The following is a 21,063-nucleotide window of genomic DNA, read 5'->3' as shown; positions in this document are numbered from 1 at the left end:
AGACTGAGGGGAGATATGAGGGGAGCCCCTTCCACAGATCACCATCAGGAGCCATGCAGGGCCCATCAAGCCAGCCTTTCTGGGAAGCAGGTACTGCTACTGCATTCATCACAGGAGGTACAGGAGCAGAGACCTGAGATTAGGGTGTTGCCCAAAGTCACAGGAGAGCCTGGGTTCAAACCCCAAGCTGCCTCTGACCTCAAAGTACATGGGCCCAGGAGCCAGACAGGCCCACTCAGGCAAATCACTTAACTCACTGAGCCGCAGTACTGTACTTCACCTGTAAATGGGCTAATAGCAGTCCCCACCTCATCCTATGATGAGGATTAAATGAGCTAACTGAACCAGAGGTGAAAGTTGGATACATGGATAGGCCAGATGGCAGGGCCTGACCTCAACCCTCACTGAATCCCTGGGCCACCCCAGGCCAACTCCTGTGTCTGCCTCTCCCTTCTCTTCACCTGCATGTGGCTCTCAAAAGCCAAGGGTTTCTAGATAGCAGGCCTTGGCCTGACCTGAGTGCTCCTTCCAGGGCCCAGTGGCCCTCTCACATGGGAAAATGAGACTCTGTGAGGTTTCTGATTCTCCCTTTCTCCCTCACCAGTCTATGCACTCTCTCCCTAATACGACTGATTGTCTTGCCCCGAAGGGACCCAGCCCTATGTCTATGCCTTGGCTCTCAGTCTCCATCCTGGACTAGAAGCTGACCCATGGATGCCTGCCTGCTAGGCCCTCAGCACCCCAGTCCCTCCCACCCCAGGGGATTAATATAGCAGAAGCAAGTGTCACCTCTTAGTCAGTGCCCCTTCTGGGAAACCTTGGAGGTCATGAAAACAGCCCCATCTTGCCAAGCTCCAGCTCTGAGCCCAACTCCAAGCCTCTCACTAATCCTGCAGTTTAGCTTGGCAGCAGGCTTCCAGAAGGCAACCTCCAGGTTCCAAGGTGCAAAGCAGGGGTTCTGGAGGTTCTGCTGCGTCAGATTCAACTCTGTGTCTGAATTCCCTTGCTAGGTACACAATGCTGTCTCTTTACCATCATCCAGACCTCTTCCTCTCCAGAGGCCTTCTTCACCCAGTCAGGACAACACGGGCCATGAATCTTCTGTCCCCCTGCTTTATACATGATCACATCTCAAACAGCATCACTGTTTGCCTATAGGTCTCCATCACACCCTGGACTGAGCTCCCTGAGGGCCTCTCTATCCCTATCACCCAACCTGGGACTGGACACCCAGATATGTCAGGGGATTAGGCAATAATAAGACAAAATTGGATGAGCATAATGCTGACCCCTGGCCCACCCTCATCACTGGAGCAGCCTGAGATGGCTGCTCTCACCAGAAAAACCTTAGGCAATAGGTCATCATCACCACCCTGTAGGTCTGCCTCTAAGATGAGTATCCACAGGGACACCCACACACACCTTGGCTCCCCTCAACAGCAGATCAGGCATGAGTGGATCCAGCCCTCTGCGTCTCTTCCTGACCTGTCATCTGGTTGGGACCAGGACTGAAGAACTGACCTAGAGCCCCCAAAGGGGAAAGATAGCCCACTCTGAAGGGGGGGAATACTATCAATGAACCCCAGCTTCTGAGCTCTACTAACCCAGAGGAGCCCCTACTCCATCCTGCCACCTTCCCTGAGTCCATGACTGGGTTAGCCACACCTGCCTTGCAGATGTGAGCCTTGAGCTCAACACTACCAGCTGCATGGTGCCCTTCAAATGAGGTCTTTGGGATGTGGGCGCCTCCTCAGAGGCTACCCCTCCAAAGCTCAACCCCTTCCCTCACTCTGCTCAGCCTACTTGCCCATCTCTTTGCTGCCATCAAGCCCAATGCCTTGCAGCCAAGTCCAGGGAGATGACCAAAGAGGGGCAGCTAACTCACACCACCCTCAAGCCTCTGTGCACTGCCCTCCTGAAGCCCTCATCACATTGCACAGGGATGAAGGCAGGAGGGGAGATCTGGGGCAACACTGGGGATTGGTGGTGGCCAATGGACCTGGTTACACCACCTGGGTCTTGGTCCAAACCCACAGCTGACTGACCAGAACAATGGGGGGAAAGGGGCCCCACAAAATCCTGATGTGTCTCTTATAAACAAACTTCTGTCAATCTAGCCACTGATGGTCCTCCAGGGAGGCAGCAAACATGAAGCCTAAGTCCCATCCTGTCACTTAGAGTCCAAGAGCCAGGGCTGGTTAGTTGTCAGAATATTAGTATTTTATATCCTCATGGGAAGAGGACAGAGAAAAACAGCAACCACATTATACACAAGACATGAAAATAAAGCCTCTGGCACAAACTATGTATTGAATTAATTCTAAGATGAAAATTCCTTCCTCTTGGGAAGTGTCCATTCATTCACTCATCATTCACTCATGTATCAAGTGCTTAGCACCCTCCTTCCCTGCCTCTCTTAAACTGAAATCCACGGTAGTGCAAAGGATATCCAATTACACACAGGAAAAGGTGGCAGGCTACAACAGAAAGAAATGAAGTGTTCCTACCCTCGTACAGAGATGGAACAGCCCAGTGGTAAGAGGACAGTTTCTGGCTTTCAACTGCCTGAACTCAAATCTCTGCTCTGTGTCTTACAGCCACATGTGGCTTTGTGCAAATCACACCCTCTCCAAACCCCACCTTAAAAATATCATAAACACAGTTGACCCTTGAAAGATACAGGTTTAAAAAGCACAGGTCCACTTATGCATGAATTTTTTTCAATAAGTACCTGTACTGTTTTTGATCTGTAGTTGAGAGTCCATGAATGTGGAGGGCTGACTATATGCACTGATCTACACCATTTTTTATAGAAGGGACTTGAGCATCTTCAGATTTGAGATCCATGGGGTCCTGAAACTAATCCCCCACAGATAGATGCTAGGGAACAACTAAATTTTGGGGGAGCCAAAAGTTATACATAGATTTTCAACTGAGCAGGGGATTGGCACTCCTAAACTTCATTTCGTTCAAGGGTCAACTGTAGATTTTTAACCAAGAAAAAGAAAAAAACCATTGCACCTGCCTCATAGGATACTAACAAGAATTAAATGAGTTAGAACCCAGGAAGTACTTTGGCCACCACAAGTGCAGCTAACCCATCATCTACTAGTGAGTAGCTAAGACCAGAGGAAAATGCAGCCCAGTCAGGTTCAAAAACACAAGAAAACTCGGAACCAGGCCAAGAGGGCAAGGCCTGGGCTGATGGTTAGTGCCAAGCATGCCCAAGGCCATCCTCTGCCCTTTGTGTATGTCCCCAGCAGAGTGCCAGGAGCAGTTCAGCTGGTAAGAGATGAGTAGAGCTAACACTCAGCCTGGGTTCTACCTGCCAAAGCCTGCAGCTGCTTTTCTCATTCACCCCAAAGTCCTACATTGCCTGGACCTTCAACATTTCATCATCATCCACCAGCCATCACGACACCACCTCCCAATTTATACAGATGGAGCTACTTTTAGAGAACTTTTAGAGAATAAGTCTAGAGCAGTGGTGGTCCCCAACCTTTCTGGCACCAGAGACTGGTGCTCCTATGAGAATCTAATGTCTGATGATCTGAGGCAGAGCTGAGGCAGTGATGCTAGCGCTGGAGAGCGGCCGCAAATACAGATGAAGCTTCGCTCACTCGCCCACAGCTCACATCCTGCTGTGCAGCCAGGTTCCTAACAGGCCACAGATGGGGGTGGGTCCATGGCCCGGGGGTCGAAGGACCCCTGGTCTATAGGAAGCAGCTGCCCATGCACCCAGCAGGCACCACCTGAAGAAGGTCTGTCAAGAATAGAAAAGGGGATGGTGCAAGTGCTGGCCCAGCCCCCAAAGGCAGCTTTCTTAGCTGGACCAGCCCTGCATCCCAAAGATGTGGCAACAAGAACCTCGAGACACAGGTGTGGCCTTAGCAGGGCCCCAACCATTCAGGCCAGCCTGGCTGAGCCCAGTTCAGAAATGGCTCATTCCTGAGATCTTCTAGAAAGAGCCCGGCCAACACAGGGACATTACCCGTCCCAGATCCCAGGTGCTTTGGAGCAGATGGGGAGAGAAATCAGAAATTTCCTGCAGCCTGCAGGAATGAGAAGGGATCTCTGCCAGTGATAATGAAAATTTTCACAGTAGCAGATGCTTGGAGAAAAGTGAAAAACAATATACAACAAAAATCCACAAACCAGAGAGGGATTTAAGATAAACCTAATTGGTGGGGCTCAATTTTGCCATTGGCACCTTTATCGCCCCGAGAAGACCAGGTCTCCCCCCCAGGTAATCAAATTGTCCCCCGGAGCCCACCACAACTCTCTCCAAGCCCCTACTATGTGTCTACCCAGGCCCATGCAGGAAACACAGAGATGATGCACATCCAGCCCCAGGTCCCAGAAATGTCATCTGGAGAGAACGCACTGGTGTGGGCCAGCACATAGGTCACTGTCCATGGAGGGATATCAAACAGGAGCAGTGTGGGTAGGTGATCATGGGACCTGAAGTGGCAAAGGAGCTTCACAGAGCAGCTGATGCTGGGGCAGAACATAAATAAAAAGGGGCCCATGGAAAACAAAGGGTGACCAGGTTAGCAGCCTGGCATAAGCCAAGGCACACACATGGAGCTTGTGGATCTAACAGAAGCAGGCCACACATGCTGGGGTTAAGGGGACACAGAAGGGTGAGTTCATGGAGGAGGTCTTGCTATCTCAGGTGAGGGGCTTGGTTTTGATCCCATGAGCTCCATGGAGGATTGGAGGGTTCCTGAGCACAAGTCTGCTCAGAGCTTGCCTTTAGAAAGGTAGCTCCAGCGAGGACGCAGCAAAACGACAAGAGGCCTAAGCTGACTCCTCTTGCTCCTCATCCTGGTGGGACCTAGAGCAGGGAGTGCAGGAGCAGAAAGCAGTGAGGATAGTCAGAGCCCTTGTAGGTCAGGGGACAGAGTCAGCTAAAAGCACAGAGTGAGGAGCAAGCAGGTGGGTAGAACTAGGAGACCAGACCCAATCCCAGAGCCAGCAGGACTAGATAAGAACATCTATCGATTAGCGGCAGGTGCTACCCTTACACACCATCACCTGGCATCCTCTACAGGCTTAGAAGAGAGGGACAGCCAAGGCCTGGAGACATGAGGTCTCTTGCCAGGTATGACCTATCTCCCAGCTAGTGAGCACAAGTTATGCCAAGAACTTAAGCCTTCCAAGAGGCACAAGCCATCCACCCCAAGCTTTGGCCAATGGCCCATGGATCAGGGCAGGGCAGGAGCTGGTGTCTCCAGCCCTATAGGGAGTAAGGCCAGCTCTTTAGCCCTTAGTCAGCATCTCTGGTGCCCCAAGAGGCTTGAGAGAGCTTAGTGATACCTGAGTGCCAGGGAAGGAACTAATGAAGGAGAATGGATGAGTAGAAAGGAAAAGCAGAGCCCTCACCCAGCTTTGCCCCTAATGGGAACCCCATATAAGCTATGTATGTCACAGGCCAGGCTGAGTCTGGAGAACACAGACACACTAGTACACCTGGAAGCCAGCAGGCAGGCCTGCCTCAGGCCTGCTTACTGAAGGGGTTGGGGAGGCCTCTGGAAGATGTACCTTAGGAGGGGTGGCCTGGCAAAGCAGGACATCAATGCTGAAAGGAGACCCAACTGGCAGGGGGCCTGTCACTGGGACTAACTGCATCCAAACCTCTGATGGGGACAGAGGATGTAAACACAGGAAGAACTGTGTCATAGAACTCTTCAAGTCACAATGGGTACAAACAGCAAGCACATGTGCCCTTCTCCAGAGCCAAGCTTAAGGAGAGCAGGCACCACCTTCCTCACCATCAGGAACCAGGAGATGGCTGAGCCGGGTGCACACACAGAACAGCACTGTCACCAGGTGGGAACATGCATGAGGCTGCCCTCCTCCCCTGGGCAAGCTCAGCTGGCACAGGCTTCCTGTGAGCTCCTGCAGGCCAGAGGAAGAGCCTGGGGACAACACGTTCCCATGCAGCAGGCCTGTTTCTCAAGAGCACTGTGGTGCATCAAACCAGGGCAGGGAGGCTCTGAGAATAGAGAAGAATAACCCCTCTCCCTCTCCCCAAATATACAACATGCTGCTCATTGTGATTTGCCCTCCTTCAAGGCATTTTCTTGCTATGAAAAGCTCCACGTGAATGGCTAGGCATAGAAGGCACAGTAGGCTGAAGTGGTGCTGAGCTACAGCCCTGCCCTGGGTATGGAAGGCAGTGCCTCCTCTCTCTCCTCTGCCCAGATGCCTTCCCTGGAGATAGGCAAAGGGACAAGGGGGTGGCAGGAAACAGCCACCCGTATCCACATCAGAAGAGGAATGGGGAAGCTGCTGGGCTGATGGTTTAGTCCTTCAGAATGCCCCACCCAGCAAGCATGCATGTCCACCACCTGCACCCACATAGCTCTATGCATGCACACACAGGCTGCTCCACACTAAGGAGTTCCCATGAGATGCATGTGGCTGCCCTAGCCACACCCCAGGCCATTGAGCCTCGGCAGAATTTGGCAGGGATGACTCTGGGCACTTCTGGAGGTATTTGAACCCTGCAACCTGCCTTAACACTGTCTCTCCTCTCTGTAAGGACATATACCACAGTGAAGGGCAGCCCAGCTAAGCCCTTTAGGCACATGTGCTCCCTCCCATAGGCCCATGTGAATGAACAGCCCTCAAATAGGCCTGAGTCTGTACACCAAGATATGGCTGAGGTGGCATGGGCAGCAGGTGACAACCACATGCTGTGTCTAATCACAAAGACACGGCAGTTCTATATGCAAAAGAGGCAAGAGAGCAACCTGGTTTATTGAGCAAACTTCTCCAAGCATGGCAGCTTCCCTTCCTCATTTGATCCGCCTGATAATTCTGAGGTAAGGATTACTGCCCCCATTTGTCAGTTAAGAAATCAAGGCTCAGAGAGGCAAGTCTAAGGTCACACAGCTAGAGGACAATGGAGCCTGAATTCACACTCAAGTAATTCTGACTTGGCAGATCCTATCTGCCCACTCTCAAGTGGTACAGGTGAAGAACAAGGACCACCAGGTGAACATCATGGACTAACAGGTGAATAACAAGGAACAGCAGGTAAGGGCCATCAGGTCAAGACCAAGGAAGAGCAGGTGAACAGCAAGAGCTGAACCAACAAGTAAGGAACAAGGACCAACAGGCAATAGACTGATATTCAAAGTCATGTGAAAATAAGGAAAAAAGGAAAACCTCCTACTCATCCCAGGCACATGTTCCCTCTAACTGGGCTCTATTTCCCCCTTCCTACCTCCTAATGAACCTCTGGAATTCCTAGTCTCTCAACACCCACCCCCAATGTACCCAACATACATAGACTAACTTACAAATCTATTTCTTGCATCTATAGAACCCATAATAGCATTGGTAAAAGGAAGGTGCTGCTGGCTGCCTGAGGGAAGCTAGGCATCAGCACCTACCAGGGCAAAGCCTTACCAGAGAGGGATCACTCCCAACCTCGGCTCACTCCTCCCTCAATGTTTTCTCAGAGAGCTGCCCACAGTCCCACACAGTTAATGGGAAGACGGTCCCTAAGCCTCAGAGCATAGGAATGTGCACAGGGAGATACAAGGCACTGGGATATTGCAGCCCACCCCAGCTATGGTCAAACCCATGACCACCCTGCCCTACCACCCTGCCTGGGCCCTCCCAGCATGGCTGCTTCTGTTCTAATAGGGCCACATGGAGAATGATGTGATGTGGGGAAACACAGGAATAGGACAGACAAAGCCCATTCCTCCCATAGACCCCCCAAACCTGTCACCTCCATTGTGTCCCAGAAGTCCTGGCCCCACCTATGGAGATAACCAGCTGACATCCTTAGTGCACCCAGGTGCACTCCCGCAATGCAGCCATCCAGAGCACTGGCCATTGTTGCACCAACACCCAAGCTCCCTGTTCCTCTCTCCTCTTCCTGCAAAACTCAGCTCCAGCTTTCCTGTCCCCAGCAAGCCTCCTGGGACCTTCCAACCCACACACCCAGAGCTCAGCTCTGCCTGGTAATTGTCACTCTGAATGATCACCCTGTGTCTCTGCCACCAACCTATGAGCTATTGGAGGTCAGGGATCCTGTCATGGTCACTCCAGGATCCCCAAGGTATAGGTGCCCAGGGAGATGTTTAGTGAAGAAGAGAATTAAACTGTTGAGTTAAATCAAGCCAAGGTGCTGAGTAGTAGTTTCATATGGGAAGTATTGATTTTGCCCTACAGAACCATGGCTCCAGTTTTCCAGCTGAAGACACTGTCTGAAGACAGAGGGAAGAAAAGAGGGGATATGGCATTTTCCAGTCCTTCCCATAGGCCAGCGGACGAGTGACCATGCCCGGTGACTTGCCCAGGGCCCCAGGTAAATCACAGACCTGAGATCTATGTGGCTGCTCTCTGTCTCCATTCACTCCCTGAATTTCTGCAGTCCTGGCACCAGCGAAGGCAGCTGCCCAGAGTGAGCACAACACATTTTTGCCTTAACTGGTGACTTTTAAAAAGATATAATGCCAAAGGAAGCGCTACTCAAGGCTGAGAATTACAAATATTTACAGTGTTTAGGCATAATCGCATTCAGATGAGAACTATATATATTGCTCACTGCACATTGCGTTCTCCTCGAAGCACATTTTTTTTTTTTTGCCTAGAAGTTGGCCTGGACACAGCAGGGTCCAGAAAGTGCCTCAAAGAGGTGCTGGCATCCCTGCCTCCAGGCTCATCCTGGGCATGCAAGGTAGCACCTGCCCTGGAGTGGAGACAAGAAGGCTGAGGGGTCCCATGTTGTCAGGAGAGGAACAAAAGATCTGCTAAGAATCTATCCTCATGGCTTAGAGGTCCCCACACCTCTGAGAAACAGGACCCTTCTTTAAAGTTCAAAAATGGCTCCAACCTGAGGTAGTTGTACTTTTAGTCCCCATTGAGAACATTCATAATGAGCAGCTGAGCCTTCAGTAAATGAATTGCATGTTAGATCAACCAGCATCAGGCTGGGAGCACACATGGATTCACAACTCCTTGCCATAGAGCTGGGTCCCCATGGGACCCACTCAAAGGAGCCTGGTTCAATTAATAGTTGCCTTAGGAAAACGTCAAGACCTGCAGGTGGGCAGATGGGCACAAGGCAGAGACATGAAGAGGAAGAAGAGGATAAAGATGAAAGAATCACTTCACAGGCATCCCAGAGGCCTCACAGGGCCATACACCTAGAAAGAGGAGACCATCTGCTCCTGACAGTCCGTCCTTGGCCACCACATACAACACACAACACATACACACACTGCACATAACACATACACTTATATCACACACTATATATAGCACACATACTGCAAACACATGCAAACACAATATACACACAAATACACTACACAACACATACACAACATATTGACCACACACAACTCACACATATGCAAAGCAACTGGAAGAGACAATCCCTGGAGCCCCACCCTCTGTACTCCCCAAAAGAGTGGGGGTGTTTGCAGCAGCAGGAGCCACCCTGAACAGGAGCCCTGAGTCCTGGCCCAGCCTTCTCTCTCGAACCCACCAGAAACAGCTCAGAGAGCAGTCTGAGCAGAGAAGCTGCCTCCCACAGCCCCCTTAACCAGAGGTAGTCCCCGCGACCTGCCTCAGACACAGAGCTCAACCAGCCTAATCAGGAAACTGAGCCACCAAAGGATACTTGGAGACAAGCAGGGAGAATTACTGTGCCCTGGCCTTGCCATTTTCTCTGATTTGACACTGTGCACCCCGCCTGCACAGGTGTCATGGTCCACAGTCCTCCTTCATTATCAAACACCTGGAGCAGGAACAACCCTAAGCTGTGTTTATGCAGCTCAAGCAAACAGCCCCCAAAGCATATGGAACTGCCAGGAGAAAGGATATCTCCAGGATGTGCCTCCCCTGGCTGCTCCTGGGACTAAGTGTGGCCACAGTGGATCCTCCTCCTAGTTGAGGAAAGGAATGAGAGGAGAGATTGAGACAGGGGAAGGAGAAGCCAGGAAGAGGTATGGTCAGGAAAAAGAGGTCACAGAACAGTGGCAGCTGAAGCCACCCATCCACTGGAAAGGGCCCTCCTTCTAGGGTGGAGGGTGGGCCTTAGTACCTTGAGGAGTCCATAGACCAGGCATTAAGACCCAGGAGACCATCCTAAGAACTCTTACAGAGCAAGTTGGACAGTAGCAGGGCCTGTAGCCCTGGAGGAATGGAGAGAGAAGGACCCATCACAAGGCAGGGAACAGGGCTCTGATGCAGAGCTCATGATCCTTCATCCATCTTCCTGCCTCCAGCCTTGACCTTTTGGCACATCCCTTACTCAAGCAATTTTCCTAAATCCTTCCCCTGCTTAAGACCCTCAAGGATTCCCATCTTTATAGAACCAGCTGCTCTTAGGCCAAGCCTAACAACCTCATAAGCTACGCCTCATCCAGCTGTCTACCCACCTCCCAATCAGCAGCCCCTCCTCTCATCCTCATGCTGCATCACACAAGTGACTTCCTGCCCTCTGCTATCTTTCTTTTGACCTCTGAGCCCTCACCCACACTGGCCCTCCCTCTGGGGGACTGTTGGCCCAAGCTTCACCCATTAAGTCCCTGTTTAGTCCCCAAGACACAGCTCAAGCATGAATCACGTCCCAAGGCAAGCCAGTGCAGTGTGGTGGCCATGCTTGCCTTTGTCAGAGGCCCTTAGATCAGTCTCCACTACTAGACTATGAGCCACAGGATGGCCTTGGATCTTGGGGTCCCAGAATGGTGTCTGGCAAGTGGTAGATAAATAGTGAACACTGAGGGAAAGAGTAAATGAATTATGACAACAGAATGGTGGATGGATGGATAAATGGATAGGTGGACAGAAGGGTGGATGAGTGGATGGGTGGATGGGTGGATGGATAACTGGATGGGTGGTGAATAGATGGATGTGTAGGCAGATGAGTATGTAGGTAAACAGATGGAAAGGGAAATGCAGACAACCAGGGGTAGTCTGACCTTGCTCCAGCCTTGGCCCCCTGCCCTCACACAATGTTGCCAGTACACAAAGGCACTTAGAAGGATTAAGCCTCCTTGATACAATTGAAGCTGCCGGAAATAGCTCTGTGCAGTCTGCAGCTGTTGCCTCCCAGAAATCAGCCTCAATCAACACCCACCTGTTCCTGCTGCCAGTTAATACCACCTGACACCCTGGCCAGGAAACTCAGAGCTGCCAGGTGTTAGACCCATATGAGGAATCACTGGGGCTGGGACTGCTCAGCCAAGGCCAGAGCAAAGTCATCCTCTGGGTACCCAATGCCCATTAGGGACAACAGTGCCCATGGGTGGCAGTCCAAAGCAGAGTGTGGAGACCATATGCCTGCAAGGGAGCTGGATGCACCTCAGGAAATGGATGTGTAGGTCCCTTTCTGCCCCAGTCATGCTCCTCTCACACTCACCTGACATAGTTCATGGCTCTAAAGAGTTACCTGGAGGAGGGACTTTTAAGGGCTTCATGCACTGGAATAGAGTCTCTTCAACATCAAAAAATAAAAATGGCATCTTGATCACTATGCAAGAGAGTGAAAGAGAGGGGCACATCACCTCCAGATCCTCTACTTGCCCAGGGGTAACCCAAACAAGAGTGGGCAGTATAGAGGCAATTGGCATACCCAGTGGAGAGGGTCTGCCTGGGTCCAAAAGGAGATTCTGTGCCCTCTCAGAAAGGGTCCCCTTGTGATCTCCCTGGGCCTTCTACTTTGGGAACACCTCCCAAGTCCTGCAATCTCTCCAGCCATATACCTTCCATGCCTCCCATGGTAACCCCAGTCACTCAGCCCCAACAAGTGCATGGGGCTGACATGGCCAGTGTTCCTCTTTCCCAGGCTGAAGGGAAGCCCCCCAAAACACCAGGCACCAGGCACCAGGCAAGGAGAATACAGTGCTCAGAGTAAGGATATGGCAGCCCAAAGCGAAGTTCTGCCACTTAATGAGGTATATGACCTTGAGCAGGACACAAATCCTCTGCGCCCAATTTCAGAAGCAGCAAAAATGGCTAATAATAGTCCTACCTCACAGGGCTAAGAGAGTAAATAGTGTGACATGCTTACAACAGAGCCTGTCTCACAGGGTGTCCCCCGCATACTTCAGCTATGATCTAGAGGTGGCAGTGGGAACTCTCCTAGGAGTGGGCAGACTCCCATTGTTCCAGGGGCCATGGGAACTTAATTCCAAGCAGGCCCATTACACAGTGCTGCCTGGAACACAAGGTTGTCCAAAATGTCTCCTCAACACCTGGTCTGTCACTGCGTAGGTTCATGGAATTTTCCTGGGTATTGCTTTACTATGGAGGCTCCAGGGAGTCTCCAAGGAGAACTGCCAGGACAGGGAGCACAAGTAGGCACTATGTCCTTAGCATCCCCCTCAAAGCATGGCCAGGGCAGGGGCTGCAGAGCCAGGTCAGCCCTCCTACTCAGGCACTAGCACCTGCCATAGCCCCCTCTAAAGCCTCCCCGCTCATTGAGTTCAACCTGGACACCCTTCTCCAGGGGACTTCCCTGACCCACCCCAGCCCCTAGCCTAGGCTGCAGGATGCCACCACCTCACACTGCCCTGGTCCCCGGGGCACTCTCTCAGCATATGGCCATTCTGGTCTGGCTCTCCTCAGAATCCCCGGCCATAGAGCAGACATCAAGGGTATTTGTCAACGAAATTAATGATCATCAGTAAGTGACAGAGCAATACTCTCCAGGCATCCAGAGCCTTTGGTGCCCAGTTCGTGGAAGATGCTCCTACTCCCTGCCTTAGCCTCCTGCCTGTCATGCCCATTCACCCCTGCACTCGCCCAACCTGTTCCTGCCTCCTAAACCTAGCCCCAGATCCCACATGGTATTGCCCTGCAGTTCCTGGCCCATTCCAGGGCTTCTGCTTACCTCGTAATCCCCCAGGGCTTGGAGATAGTAACAAGAATGACAGGAGAAAGGCCACCACTGGCCTCTACTTGTCTCTGATGATGCTCACAATCACCTATGGAAGTTTGTATCATGATCTCCATTTCCCAAATGAAAAAATGAATCTCTGAGCAGGGACAAGAGCACCAGGAATTCCTGTGCTACCCCTCCCAGAAGCCATGTGATGCACAATGAAATGGCAGCAGACAGCTCATTGGTTTCTCCTGGTAAACTCTGGGTAAGCTGCCATCAGCACCAACCCCAGAGCAAGGTTAACAGGACTTCCCTCTGTCTCCACACTTGAACTTCTCATTATTCCCTGAACCACCTTACCTCTCAAGATTTTGTATTTTTACATGCCCCATTACCTCCATCTGCAAAACTCTCCCCTGGCCACTAAAGACTCCTACTCACACTTCAAGAGTTTGCTCATCTGTCACCTCCTCCAAGAAGTCTTCCCTGATTTCTCCCAGGTTCCTCCCCTGTGTCTCCAGAGCTGCCTCTGGTCTGTGAGCTCCTCCAGGCAGGACCATGTCCAAGCTATCTATTTGTCTTTTGCCCAGTGCTATCGGGAAAGAGCCCCAGCAGAAGGGCTCCTTCCATGAATGTGTAACAAAAAGATGTACATTCACCTCTGCCCTGTAGTGTGGACAGTGATGGGCTCCTGGTGGCCCTGCATCTGTACAAGCTGCCACCCCAGGTTCCCTGAGGACAGAGCCCTCCAGCCCCTGGGCTCTATCCAAGGTCTCTAAACACAATGCTGGCTCCAATAAACTGGAACCCTGTGGTGATGACTGGGGACAGAGAAAATGCTGCCTACCTAGCCAGGCCTCCACAAGGAAGTTGTGATGCACGTTTTACAAAGGGCAGGAGACATGCATGTCAGAAAATTATCTACAATCAATTTCAAGTTCCAAATAGAAAATGTTAGTTTGCTTAAGTCCCTGCTAATTTGCCTGAAAATCTGAAGAGAGTGTCTCCTGGGAGGGCAAGAGAAGGGCCCAAGGGTGGTTCCTAGGGGGTCAGAAATGCCCTCTTGACCTACCTCCACCATTTCTGAGTGCTCAGGGCACAGCCCTTCTGCCTGTGAACCAGTCATTCTGCACCCCAGTCATTCTGCACTCCAGCTCTGATGGCCCCTGTAACTTTATTCCAGCCCCACTCTGCAAACATTGTTCTCTGAGCCAGGAATAGATTAAGCCCAGGTAAGCATAGGAGTCTATTGCTCAACCATTTCTCACACCTCAAGGGGTCCCAAAGAGACTATCTCCCAAGTAATGTCATACCTGAAGCTTTGTATGAAAAGCACAATTGAGTTGTGGTATCTTGGGAAGAATAATCTTTCCAACTCTAGCTCAAAAGAACACATGCTACCACAGGAGGTAGAAGAGGGTGAGTAGCCACAGGGATCGTTAGATACTGGATGTTGGCCCAGTCCCCGTTCTGCACCTACCCACTGTGTTTGAATTTGCTCATCAGTATTGTGTCTTTGTTTACTCATCGCAAAGTCCTCCACAGTTATCTGCATTTGTCAGTCTGCCATCCCAAGAAGGCAGGCAGTCCAGGCCCTGCTACCATAATTGCCCACAGCTGGCACACAGAACATACTCAATAATTGTGTCAACGGCCATGCTACTCTGAACAAGCCCGATCCCAACTGATCTCAGAAGCTAAGCAGGATCAGGCTTGGTTAGTACTTAGATGGGAGACCACCTACGAAGACCAGGTGCTGTAGGTATAAAAAATAATAAGGGATTGTAAGCTGACAAAGTCCTTGCAATCTGTGAGATCAACCAAGGGCTGCCTTGCCTAAAAAGATAAAATACAAAATGTTTGTGGTGTGGGGGATGAAGTGAGAACTAGTTCCATACTGCAAACCCTCCCGTGTATCTGCATTGACATTTTTTTCCCCTCCTAAGGACTGGGGTGCACTGTTCTCACTGTACTTGTAGGTAGGGGAGGGGGAGAAGAGAGGAGAAGAAAGGATAGAGAAAGGGTCATGGGAGCCCTGAATTTTAGCTCCCCATCCCTGTAAAAATGCAAAAACTGGGAAGCCAGGAGGGGCCCCGGAGTAACACAGCAGCCATCATATTGGGACCAACAGATAGGCAAAGCTGAGCAGTTTCAGACCTGCTGGAGAATGCTGTTCCTTTAGGAACTGACACAGTGCACAGTCACAGGACATCCCTCAGAGCCTCAGTTTTCCAGTCTCTATAATGGGGGCAGAGTTGATATAAAGGCTCAATACTATTTCACAAAACCAGAGCCTGCATAGTACCCAGCATGATTGAGGCAAGACTGGCTTCCTCCCCTGCTCCATGTCCCAAACACCCTTATAACTCCCACTACTCTAGGACAAATCAGGCCAGACTCCAAAGAAAACACTGAGAAGCATTTGGAATAAGAGGAGCGAGATAGTTTAGTAACGGCAAGTAAAGAAGTCTATAGCATAAATGTGCATTTTTATGCCTATTTTTCTCAAAGAATAGGGAATGCTTAGCGGGGCTCAGTACGAGGCTTCCTTTTCAGGGTATTAATAATTTGCATTTTTCACTATCCATCTTCGTCATGGTCTTTTCCAGGGAGGGGAGTCTATAAATATATATATATATTTTTAAGAACTGACTAAATTTTGATGAACTCATCTAAGCAAGTGCTTTGCATATGAATGGGAACTGATTAGCCAAGCACTTTCCCACAACCCCATTCCCTCCAACTTCAAGCTTTCCCAGGAGTTAAAAAGTTGAAGCGGCCACATTTATGTGGCTCCTCTAATAAAAAAATCATGCAGCATGTATTATTAATGCCAGTCTCTGATAAATATCCTCATCAAAAATTCTTCACTTGCAGGAATCCTTCAGTATAATTTCTCAGGATAACCAGAGGTGCATTTCAGCCAGACCTTTGCAGAGGTTTCTCTGTTAGTGACAGGACAGGAAGCAAGACCAACTAAGTGGCAGGCAGGAGTGTTTGGGTTAAAACTAAGTAGCCCCAACCAGCTTGAGAGGGAAATCCATCAGCCTCAGAGTGGGCTCTGGCTCTGCTGTCACAAGCTTATCCAGGCTCAATGTAGCTTCTGAGAAGACTGGCATTCAGATTATATACCCAGGTGAGCCAGTTAAGCAGTAAGGGGCTGGGTTTCTACAGTCCGGAGGCATTTGCTAATTGACATCTGTCCTCCCCCAAAGTCATGCTGTGGTGTGATGGCCCTTCTCTGAGTGGGCTGTGTTCCCACTCCCACCTGCTTTAAGTGTTGGGGCACTGAGGGTCATAGCTGCCCCCTTCTCCAGCAAATTGTCCTCACCTGAGGGAGCCACCTTGCTTGGAGGTGATGGCCCACTCCCCATCTAAGAGCAGCTCACAGAGAGACCAACTGTCAAGGTGGTAGAAAAAGCTACCGCCTCTTTACCCCCAATGGGAACAACCCTGTGTCCCAGAGTCTCTAGATTGTGACAGGCTACACTGACATGACACTGCATCCTTGCCTGGCTCTTTCTCCTTCTCTAACCTGCTTCCCTCAATAGACCACACACCCCAACCCCTGTTCCAGGCTCTGCTCCTTGGGAGCCTGAGCAAAAACAATATGACCCTCCCTCCAAAGCCACACCTATGCCCTGGACGGCTGACCACTGGCATCACCAGGACTTCCTATCCTTCCATTTCCTTTGGGATTTAGCCAAAGGGAACCCAGGCAGGAATGAGAGGGTAAGAGCAGAGAGCTGGAGGATGCTCCCTTGCTCCCTTCTTGCTGTGTTGGTGAGGCTGCATCCATGATTTTCTAGACATCCAAACTCTTCTTTGCTCACTGGTGAGCAGGGAAGGTAAGAGCTCCCCAGCAGCACTGGCCCAGGCACTTCAACAAATGTCAGTTGGTCTCCTTAACCTTGCCCACACTTTTATAAAGAAAGTTCATTAATCTCACTCTGATTACCCTTTGAGTGGATCCTCTCTTTCCTGCCAGCCTTTGAGTGGTCCAGAAGCAATGCTCCAGCCTTCCTTACCCTTATCAATGTAAAATGAGTGGTCTCACCAGAGGCATGCCCAGAAACAGAAGTATGCTGCTGTCGGGATTATTGAGATGACTCCAATCCAGCATTTTTGTTCCCTGCTAATTTACCTTACAGGGACCGCAGCTCCCCACACTACATAATGGGCCCTCCTGCCTAGCAGGGCTATCAGAATAAAAGCCAAGCAAAGGAATTGGTTTTTCCAAAATCCCCAACTGTGCATCTAGACACACTTAAGTGCCGGTATCTTCAGTTTACCTGCTCCTTAGTAACTAACAACTTTTGAAGATGCAATGTAAAGCAATAGATTAAAATTTCATGCATTTTGCCTTAAAAATCTATAAAAACTAAGTTTCTTGGAAGGGGGAAAAAAAGCCCCTTTCTCCAACACAGAAGAGCCGTGGCCCAAGCCCTCCCTTGGCTGGTATTTTTGTGTAAATCTTTAATTTCATTTGCTGCTTCCATCCTCTGACCTCAGCAGTATTCCACAAATATTTAGGCAGCAAACACCAGGCTTCATTTGCACTTTGGACTGCCAATGATAGGAATGGGAGGGTGAGAAAGTGGGCCTCCATCGTCCAGCCAGCTCTCTGCCCAACAGCAAAATACCACAGGCAGGCATTCTGGAGGCTCAGGGAACCGTAGCTTCCTTAATGAGCCAAGATGCATTCTGCAGGAGATCGCTGCACTCGATACCTGCCTGCCTGCTCACTGATGGTGGAACCACCAGTCCAATCAATAGCAGTAGAGGAACATTAAAGGGAGGGAGGTAGTGCGGTAGAGGGGAGAAACAGCACAAGGGATATGCATACAAGTAGACTTTGCAGAAAGGACCTGAAGCTGCTGGGCCAGCCCACTCAACCTTCCTACCCCAAGTCCAGACCTTCACGCACCCCTACACATGTGCGCACATACCCTTTCCAAAACCCTGGGCCCTCCAGGAGGCACTTTCCAACTTCCTAGTCTTCCACCCACCACCAAATGTGATTGTAACCTCACCTGCACCCTGCAAGGGCAGAAGTCTCTCAAATCCAGCCCAGGCTGACCTCTCTATCCCTACCTGGCAGTGGGGGCCAGAGGTAGGGGCTGAAGAAGGCTAGCCTTGGTTTGGGTTCTGTCTTGGCCATTTGCAGGCTCTATGGTCTTCAGCAAGATTTTTAAAACAGCTTTATTGAAGTATAATTTACATACCATAAAATTTACCCATTTTAAATGTGCATTTCTTCGAATTTCAGTAAATTTATACAGTTGTGCAATCATCACTACTATCGTTTCAGAATGCTTCCATCACCTCCAAAAAGTTCCCTTGTGCCTGTTTGCAGTTAATCCTTGCTTCTACCTCCAGCCCAAGGCAACCACTAGCTGCTTTCTGTTTCTATAGTTTTGCCCTTTGAAGAAATTTCACTTAAATGGAACCATACAACATTTAGTCTTTCGTGTCTGGCTTCTTTCACATAGAATAATGTGTTTGAGGTTTATCCATGTTGTAGCATGTCTCAGTGTTTTGTTCTATTTTATTGCTGAGTAGTATTCCGCTGAATAGATAATGCCCAGTTTTGTTTATCTGTTTCCTGGTTGATGGACACTTGGGTTGTTTACAGTTTGGGGATATCATAAATAAGGCTGCTATTAACACTTTTTGTGTGACTTCCTAGGAGCAGAATTGTTGAATAATATGGTTAAGTATATGTTTATCTTTTTAAGAAACTGTCAAACTGTTTTCCATAGCAGCTGCACTATTTTACATTCCCACCAGCAGTGTATGAGAGTTCCAGTTGCTCCACAGCCTCGCAAGACTTGTTCCTATCTGTCTTCATCATAGCCATCTCAGTAGGTGTGAAGTATTATCTTGTATTTTGGTTTGCATTTCCCTAATGACTAATTGTGTTGAGCATCTTTTCATGTGTTTATTTGTGCATCTTCTTTGGTGAAGTATTTATTCAAATCTTTTGCACATTTTGTATTAGATCGTTCTTATTACAGAGTTGTAAAAGTTCTTTATATATTCTAGATACAAATCCATTATCAGATATATGTTTTGCAAATATTTCCTCTTAGGCAATGTTTCAATATCTCAATTTATTCATCTATAAAATGGAGTTTGTCATAATACCTTGCCATGCTATATTGAAGAGCAGGGAAGATGTGTATAAAATGTCTGGCATGAGGCCTGCCACATAGTAGGCCTTCAATAACTGGTAGTACCACCATCACCATAGGTCCTGGAAGTCAAGGTCCAGTCTTTGTTTTTGACTTGAAGCACCAGTGTGTGTGGGGGGGGGGGGGGGTGCTGCTGCAAAAGAAGACCTTGGCCAGGTTGGGCCCCCAGCCATGCTGACATCCCACTGCATGTTCTCTCCAGGAACCCCAGCAGCACCAGCCCTGGTCTTTGCAGAGCAAAGTGCAGGGCAGTGGGGGAGGACCCTGTGTGAGCACTGAGAAGGGAGCAAAATCTTAAAGGGGATGGGATATTATCAGGGGGAACAAAACAAGATTCTCTGACAGAGGGAATAGCTTAAACACAACACAGAGAATGGCAAGGTACACCACACATTCTGGAAGCTCAGGGCACAGCTGTATCCCTGACCCAGAGTATGGCCAGCCCAGCTACCAAGATCACCAGGAGGGTGGGAGCCAGGCCATTCTAGAGCCCCTGGGGCACCTCTGCTGAAATGGTGGCATGGCAAGATGCATTCATGAAAAATTTTTAATTTCACATGCTGCCCTTCCTTCCACCAAGCACCCCAAACACTACCTGCTGAGCCAAGTTAGAGCCCCTGAGAAGCCCTTCGGGGCCCTGAGGAACTGTAGCCTGAGTAAACACTGTCTCTTGACAGATCCACAAGAAGAGACAGTCTGACGTCCATTTCCTGAAGTCCAGGAAATGAGTCTCTAAGGAGGGACCACCTCTTGCTGAAGGGTAGCTGTTGCCCATGTTCCCATGAGGAGTCCAAGACCTGTGCTTTAAGCCACCCCCATTGCCCTCTACGTGAAGATTAGTCACTTACCATTCTCCTCCTGATCTCTCAGCCCATCAGCTCTGGGCTCGCCCAGCCCAGCTGAGGGCTCTGTTTCCTACTATCTTCATTGGCCCTGGGTTCTGAGCTCCGTGCTCCCTGCAGTGACTCTGGCTCCTCTGGGTAAGCCTAGCCCCCAAACCAACCCTTCTTGGCCCTAGCCGCTGGGGCCCCTTCATCTCTGGCAGTTAGGAATGAGGCACCTTTACAGGGCTCCCAACAGCTCAGGCACAGGTCCAACCCCTCTGGGCAGCATTTGGCCACAGAGAGCACTACCATCAGCCTATACTCCCTCCTCGATGGACAACCAGGGCCCCTAGGCCTCAGCAGGACTCTTCACCACTATCTGACCTTTGGGGAGTTAACAGCACGGACTTAATCTCAGAAAGAGTTTGCATAGTTATTTACATTTTCTTGTTCAATTAATTATTGCAATATCAATAGATCTTTAATTTTCTCATCAGTGAGTAATGGAAATGAGTCTCAATTTTACAATATAATTAATTAGTGATGAGTGTTAAATGCAAGTCCCTATTCAAAGTCCTACTGGGACAAACTCTGGCCGCTGCCCCTGGGAGGCCAGTACTAGCAGGCAATGTCCTGACAGGAGCTTGAGGACACCTTGCCCAGCTTGGCCTGAGAAGATGCAGGAAACACTCTAACCTGACACGACATGGCCACAGAGTGGGGGATGGCATTTTGCCAAGTTGAACAAATCTTCAGGAAGCACTTTCCATGTCCTGATGCTTTTGCCCGGACACAGGGATCAAGCAGCCCTCACAGAGGGCTCTACCTCAGCAAATCACATGGAGGAGACATGGATATAACACAGACAGATGGAAATAATGTGTCCTAATTCAGGACACAAATCCTTGTTAAGCATCTACTATATGCCAAGCCCTGAGCCAGCTTCTGAGGACACAGTAGAATCTGATGGAGGCATGACCTCTCTTGGCAGGGTTAGGGGTTTCTATAAGTGTAAACTGAGCTTTGAAGGCTGAGCTGGACTCACCAAGTAAAGAATAGGGTCCGGAATCCCAAATAGAAAAAAACAGCATGTACAAGGACACAGAGACAGGAGGACACGATGGTTAGTTTTTAGATCATAGAGGCAAGAGTCCCATATGATGCCGAAAAGAACATGGAGGAACAAAGA

At 49.8% G+C, this 21,063-nt stretch overlaps 1 protein-coding gene and 1 pseudogene across 2 annotated transcripts in view; one reads left to right on the top strand and one right to left on the bottom strand.

Annotated features, from left to right (window-relative positions):
• GRID1 (glutamate ionotropic receptor delta type subunit 1) overlaps nucleotides 1–21,063 on the bottom strand; it is a 661,749-nt gene that overhangs the window by 532,289 nt on the left and 108,397 nt on the right. The window lies entirely within an intron of this gene.
• On the top strand, nucleotides 14,503–14,621 carry LOC118604774 (annotated as a pseudogene).

Source organism: Rousettus aegyptiacus, unplaced genomic scaffold (assembly GCF_014176215.1).
Source record: "Rousettus aegyptiacus isolate mRouAeg1 unplaced genomic scaffold, mRouAeg1.p scaffold_m13_p_6, whole genome shotgun sequence".
Lineage (NCBI taxonomy): Eukaryota > Metazoa > Chordata > Mammalia > Chiroptera > Pteropodidae > Rousettus > Rousettus aegyptiacus.
Note: the sequence above shows the minus strand (reverse complement) of the source record. Positions and strands in the feature narration are given on the sequence as shown.